Below are 7,649 nucleotides of genomic sequence, written 5' to 3'. Positions count from 1 at the left end.
TCATCCAGGCTTTGCTTGAACGCCTCCATGGACGGTGACTCCACCACCTCCCAGGGCAGCCCATTCCAATGCCAATCACTCTCTCTGCCAACAACTTCCTCCTAACATCCAGCCTAGACCTCCCCTGGCACAACTTGAGGCTGTGTCCCCTTGTTCTATTGCTGGTTGCCTGGCAGAAGAGACCAACCCCCACCTGGCTACAACCTCCCTTCAGGTAGTTGTAGACAGCAATGAGGTCACCCCTGAGCCTCCTCTTCTGCAGGCTAAACACCCCCAACTCCCTCAGCCTCTCCTCATAGGGGGTTTGTGTTCCTGCCCTCACACCAGCTTTGTCGCCCTTCTCTGGACACATTCCAGCACCTCAACATCTCTCTTGAATCAAGGAGCCCAGAACTGGACACAGTACTCAAGGTGTGGCCTGACCAGTGCTGAGGACAGGGCAAGAATAACCTCCCTTGTCCTACTGGCCACACTGTTCCTGATCCAGGCCAGGATGTCATTGTCTCTCTTGGCCACCTGGGCACACTGCTGGCTCATCTTCAGCTACTATCTACCAGTACCCCCAGGTCTCTTTCCTCCTGGCTGCTCTCCAGCTGCTCTGTCCCCAGCCTGTAGTGCTGCTTGGGGTTGTTGTGGTCAAAGTGCAGAACCCTGCACTTGGCCTTGTTAAATCTCATCCCATTGGCCTCTGCCCACCCATCCAGCCTGTCCAGGTCCCTCTGCAGGGCTCTCCTACCTTCCAACATATCAACACCTGCTCCTAGCTTGGTGTCATCTACAAACTTACTGATGCTGGACTCAATCCCCTCATCCAGATCATCAATAAAGATGGACTGGGCCTAGCACTGATCCTTGGGGAACATCACTAGCGACAGTTGCCAACTGGATGTGGCACCATTCACCACCACTCTCTGGGCCTGGCCTTCCAGCCACTTCTTGATCCGTATGAGAACGAATTTTCCCAAGCCACAAGCTGCCAGCTCTGCCAGGAGCTTGTTGTGGCAGATGGTGTCAAAGGCTTTGCTGAAGTCCAGGTAGACTACATCCACAGCCTGCCCCGCATTCACCAGGCAAAGACCCGAGGAAAGAAGATTAGTGAGGCCATTACAGCATCACCTTTGGCTTTCAGAAAGAATGTGAACCAGGCAGCCACAGAGAGGAAATTGTATGTGGCCCATAGCATATTCCAAATGCCCTTCCCAAACTTCGCCTTTACAACGAGTACTTGTTTATGTTTCACACAGACTCTGTAACAAGACTGCCAGCCTCTGGGGTTTTGAAGCCTAAGAAGCTGCTAGCGTTTTTCTCCAGCTGATGAAAACCTGCAGACTGACTCTGCTGTATCTGAATAGCAGCAAACCCACAACATCACTCCAGGCATCGCTTAGGGGTTTTGCTTTGTTGTCATTGCTACTGCTTGTCACATCAAATAAAAATCTATACCCATGAATCTGATAAAGTTACATTTCCTTTTGTGAGTGCGAGGTAAACACACAGCAAGCTCTGGAAAGAAAATGAAATGCTTTGTCCATCGTTCAGGTATGGCTGCAGCTGCACATAGCATGCTGCAAAAGCAGTATCTCCAGCAGCTTTTGAGGCACAACCAAGAAGCTACCAATAGATGCATCTATGATTCCTAAAAAAGTCCCCAACAGGACACTGCTTGGAATTGTGTCTTTCCCTCAAATGCCACAGTTCTTACTAAATAAGCCAGCTTTCAACATGACTGATGCAACACACACCCCTGAATTTATCACAGACACTTATATCAAGAGGATAACAAAGAGTCCTGCTGCACCAGCCATGTACAATTAGCCAACCTAACTTGGATTTGCTTGACAATTGATTATCTCTTCATTTTCAGTCCTTTCCCATGCTTAAGTCTGAAGGAACTTACTGAACTGAAACATCCAACGGGATGGGTGAAACACCAGGAGGGAGTTCACACTCCTCACTTGCTCCAGCATGGGATTCCTCCCATGTGAGGAGTCCTCCTCCTGAGGAGGAAGGAACAACAGAGGCAATGAGTGATGAACTGACCACAACTCCTATTCCTAATTGCCCTGCACTGCTTGACAGCAAGAGGTGGAGAATTCAGAAGCGAAGCTGAGCCCAAGTAGAGGAGCTGATTTGATCAGTAATAAACTAAAGAATTTATAGAGTCATGGAAACAGAGAATTCTTCTGGTTGGAAAAATCCTCTAAGATCCTAAAGTGTTGACTATAACACCATCGTGGCCATCAAACGATGTCCTGAACTGCCATCTCCATGAAGTGCCATGTCTACATGTTTTTTGAACACTTCCTTGGGCAGCCTATTCCAACACCTGACAAAAAGAAAAATAATAGAAGTGAAGGCCAGGACTGCAGAAGGGCTGCCCTCACCTTTCTCCTTTGGATCTGACTGTACCACAGAGAAGGATTCTTCTGCTGCCAGCTTCAATGGGCTATGTGGAGAGAGGTGGAGAGGCACAGTGAGAGGTCTGCTGCCACTGCTAGGCTCCAGACTCAGGGATGCATCTGCAGAGCCTCTCTGGGCAGGCTGAGTCTGTTTGCCTGTGATCTCCCTGTCCCCATTTCAACCCACAAACACTTCATTATATTTTCTCTCCTTGTCCAGCTGTTGAGGAGAGTGACAGAGAAGCTTTGGTGGGCATGCATCATCCAGCCAGAAAGTTCCAAATAAACTGCATTTTAGCCTTCAATCCCCATCACCAACAAAACCAAGAGGGGCTTCCTGCACCAGTCTCTCCCCACCAGGATTAAGCAGAGGACTGTCAGAGCCATATAGCCCAACAGTGCCACCAGGTGCAGAAGGGGCTGGAGCCAGAGTGTGAGGGGAGTGAGGAAGGAAGAGTGGGTGGTATGAAGACCAGACGTGCATGCTGGGGGTCAGAAAGGTGAGGTCCCAGTGACTCTCAGCAGGACACAGCCTGACCCTTCAGCCAGATCCAATTATAGCAGGTCAGGCATCCCTCTTCCCTTAGTAGCAGTAGCCTCCCTGATACCTTAGTATACTTGGCTTAGTATAAAAAAACTTCTAAAATCCAATGTTTAAAGTTCAAAACATAGCACCCGACGGTTATTAGTACTGTACCTTCTGTATGCACAAGGGGACACAGTCTCAAGTTGTGCCAAGGGAGGTCTAGGCTGGATGTTAGGAGGAAGTTCTTCCCAGAGAGAGTGATTGGCATTGGAATTGGCTGCCCAGGGAGGTGGTGGAGTCACCATCCCTGGAGGTGTTCAAGCAAAGCCTGGCTGAGGCACTTAGTGCCATGGTCTAGTTGACTGGCTAGGGCTGGTTGCTAGGTTGGACTGGATGATCTTGGAGGTTTCTTCCAACCTGGTCGATTCTATGATTCTATTTCAATTTCTTAATCTATGACATAAATGCACCTACTCTTTTTTTTTTTTTTTTGTAAGAACCTAAAGATTTACATGTCCCCCCCCCCAAAAAAAAAGCTGTTTAACCAACAGGCATGATTATCTTTGACTGAAGAAGCAAAATGCCATTGGAATCACAAAGGACACCAGCATTTATGTTTGTACTGTATAAACAGCACAAAAATAAGACAACACATTAACAGGAAAGCAGATTAAGCTTCTCTATGGTCAAGAAATGAAATGGTCATTCAATGGAGAAAAAATTCCAACACAATAAAGTATGCCTTTATGCCTCCTACGCGTGAAAATGCTCTTTGGATCAACTCATCAAACAAGAACCTGCACCACCCAAGGACTTTTGATACTGTTAAGTTTTATTTTTAAGTACAGTGTTGGGCACTTTATGGTAATGTGGAGTTCACCAAAAACTTCTACTGATGCCACAGAATTGAAAGGAAAAGAGTAAATTAAAAAAAAGAACCACCAGAACACACCACACATCACAGCCCATTTACTACATCTACACAGTGTGCTGCTGACAGTAGTCTAAGGTTTGCATTACAGTTCTTGAGATGACTTTGAACAGTAGTCCAGAGAGTGCAAAAGCATGGAGTAAGTTCTAGATTTGGTTCCAGTTTTCCTGAAGGTCAGTAACTAATGGAATTTTTAAAGCTGTTTGGATTTAACGCTGGTTGATTGGTTGTTTGGTTTGGTTTTGAACTCTCCAAAACACTAAAAGTGGTCAATAAAGCCTCAACTGATCCTCTCCTATAAGCATGAAACGCTCACAACAAGGACATGACCAGAAACAGTCTGCAAAGATCACCAGAAAAAAACCCAAGTTCTGGGAAAAAAAGAAATCAGAAGCATAGGAACACAGAATGTTCTTTTGTTTCACGTTGAGGAATTTCTCATGGTACCAAACACAGACCTAAAAACACCAAACAGAAACCGTCAGTTGGCTAAACATGTAATCATTCTGCATTTCCCCTCCTTCTCCTCTGAAATCACAAAGTAACAGATGTGATGTGCTTGTGCATAAGCTGCACCAAGACTAGCTTTTTCCACAGTGCTTTATTGCCTCATTCAAGTATATTAATTTAAAGAAGTTCCCAAGGGAAAACCAAAGGTTAAATCAAAATGGACATCAATATACAAAGAAAATTCATTTACAAGAAAATCAAAAGCATACTGGCGACATTAGTAGGTATTTTAAGTAATGACTTCAATGATTATGGATGCCACAAATCAGATTCTTAGTATGCATGGCCACCACCATGAGCTCTCTCCTCGCTGGAGGCACTGGTGAGCAATGCTTAATTCCTGTTCTTACCAGTGACAAATGATCAAATGGCAAGTTAAACACTATAAACTCTAACATTTAACCTCAATTCAATTTAACCACATTGTAGCTTTAAGAACGACCTAGAACCACTGGTATGCAACCACTGCCTTAGGTCTTATTATTTCCATGGGCTGTGACATCCATAAGCACTCCCAGTCATTGGAAATATACATTTGCCTCATTAGAATATATTGTTCCTGGTTTTATCATACAACCATATTTCAAAGCTACCTGTAATTGTACATGATTTGAAAAATACTATTTCAAAGACCTGCTTGAAGAGCAGCTGTGCACTACTGAATTACTTTGAAACAAGGAATAATATTGCACAACATTCACCAAAGATTTGAAAGTCAACACTTTTCCTCCCCTCCCCACCCCTCCCACAACCAAGTAGCTTCTTGAAACAGGTCAATTCACATGGAATCACAACAAGGTACTTCTTGAACTCAACTCACTTTTCAAATGCTAATACTGATACTGGACTCATAATACAAATGTCATTAGTATTGACCTAAGTAATAGTACAAATTAATTTGAGTACCCTTTACTACAGTAAACCTTGGAATAACTTCCAACTGTGTTAACTGCTTCATACTCCAGCCCAGCAGAAAATGGCAATGGCCCTGCCAACTACACGGATAAGGAATGGCCCTCTAGAGTTAGGTGGCTGTGGACTCATCAGGCAACTCTGTCTAGAAGTATAGCAGCTTCCAGGAAAGACCCATCAAATACTACTTTCACTGACTATAACAGTAACACACATTACAAAGCAAATCAAGGAAGGTTTTTTCACCCCCAGTCCCCAGTACCATCCCTTTTCTGTTCCTTCATTTTCCACCACCCTAAAGACCAAGAATTCTAGACCAGCTATGGTCCATGCTCTTGGGGTGAAGATGAGGAAACATTCTATTCAGAACAGACTCTGTCAACAGGTAAACAGTGCTTGACAAAGACATCCACATCTAATAGCAGCGAAGAAGTTACTGAAGACAAACCACATCATCATCATCATCATCATTCATACCGGTTTTGCTGGTGCATTTATTTCTACATTCATTCTCCAAAGATTCACTGCCACACCATGAGAACAGACAGCCTTCACCATCCTGACCTTGGCAACGAGGAAGCTGCTGGCCTCACACATCATTTTACTAGCCACAATTGTTTAACCTGAAATATCAGGCTGCTGGGAACATGCTGGCTGGAGTCTCGCAGCACCTGAGCTGGAGCTTGGTGCCGAGTCCCTTGGAAACTGAGCCTACCCACAGCCTCTCTCTGCAGTGGCAGAGTGGGCAGCAGCTACAGGGCTCTCTCTGCAAAACAGGGCACTACAGGCAGCATTACACAGGGGCTGCATTTGCAAAAGGGCCTCATGCTGGCACTTCCATTATTGCATGAAATGTTTCTTCAACTAATCACATGCATAGAGAAAAGATTTTAAATGCTCCTAGCAATTCCATTAGACAGCTGCACCAATGACAGATTGTTCTGCAGGCCTGAACAGGATTGATTGGAGGTGAAGAAACAGAAGCTGCTTTAAAAACCTGACTTAACCGTTCTTTTGCATGGACTCTAAAGTACTTAACAAGACCATGAAGTTGTAAGATAGCTCATTCTAAAACCTGAAAAGACATCTATAACATACTTTTTAGATCTAAAACACTCCTCTAACAGATAGGGTGGGGTCTTCAGAACCATCCAGCGTGTGTCTAGAACTGCAGCTGAAGCCTGTTACAATGCCTGAGAGGGGACTTCAGCCAGCGCTGGGAGTTTCCGATGACCCCACCCAGCAGCAGCAGTACCACTGAAATGCTAAATGACGATGAAGGGTTCAGTAAACAAGTCCTATGACAACTTCTACAACTACATTTTTCCTTCAGAACAAGACTATTCTTCGGAGCTACATCACTCTCAATCACGTGGAAGAGCAAACCACTGCCTACTCTACACAGATTGCCCTCTGCATGCATAGAGGGTGGGTAGGGATCACCTCTGCATCACAGTGCTCTCCTTCCCTGAATATCTGCACCTTGCATCTCAACACACATGGATGGGAAGGTTTTGACAGGGATATGTTCTCCATTATGCACAGGGGACTAATTGCATTGGCAATATCACTTTTGCCTACGGGGCTGGGTTGGAATCACTACAACTGAGCTAGGCCATCAAACAAGATCCTGAAATCTGGATTTCCACAAACATTATCCCTGCTGAGGACTCCCAGGCCCTTCTTTACCACACCCAAATGGAACAACCCAGGAATACCTTTCTTCTTCTACCGCCCTTACGTTTTCCCTCCCAAACCAGATGTGTGATACAGCTAATTTCAGGCAGACTCCTTTGCTAGCACATTAAACAAGATCCTGAAATCTGGATTTCCACAAACATATTATCCCTCCTGAGGACTCCCAGGCTCTGCTTTGCCACACCCCAAAGGAACAACCCAGGAATACCTTTCTTCTTCTACTGCTCTTATGTTTTGCCTCCCAAACCAGGTGTATGATACAGCTCATTTCAGGCAGACACCTTTGCAAAACAAGCTTGAAGATATTAAATTCAAGCCCTAGTCTGACTTTCTCCATCAGGAATCTGTTCCTGCATGTAACACATCACAAAGCTTGATCAAATCACCTGGTACCTCCCTTAAACCAGGAGAAATGGAAAGATTTTTTTGAGATCCTGAAAAAAAAAAAGAAGAGATGCCTCTGAAGGCAACCACAGGAGCTCAGGCTGAGCAGAATTCAGCTCTCACCAGTAGCTGGTGGCAAATGTCAATGTTTTTTCAAAGACACTAAAAGGATTTCCACAAATAGAAAGCACACAAGTATAAAACTTGTAAAAAGTACTGGACCTGGACAATTTCTCTTAATATACAACCCAATGTGGCAATAAAAATGCTGTATCAACAGTTTTATATT

Source organism: Pogoniulus pusillus, chromosome 8 (assembly GCF_015220805.1).
Source record: "Pogoniulus pusillus isolate bPogPus1 chromosome 8, bPogPus1.pri, whole genome shotgun sequence".
Taxonomy (NCBI): domain Eukaryota; kingdom Metazoa; phylum Chordata; class Aves; order Piciformes; family Lybiidae; genus Pogoniulus; species Pogoniulus pusillus.
This window is presented reverse-complemented; position numbering follows the sequence as displayed.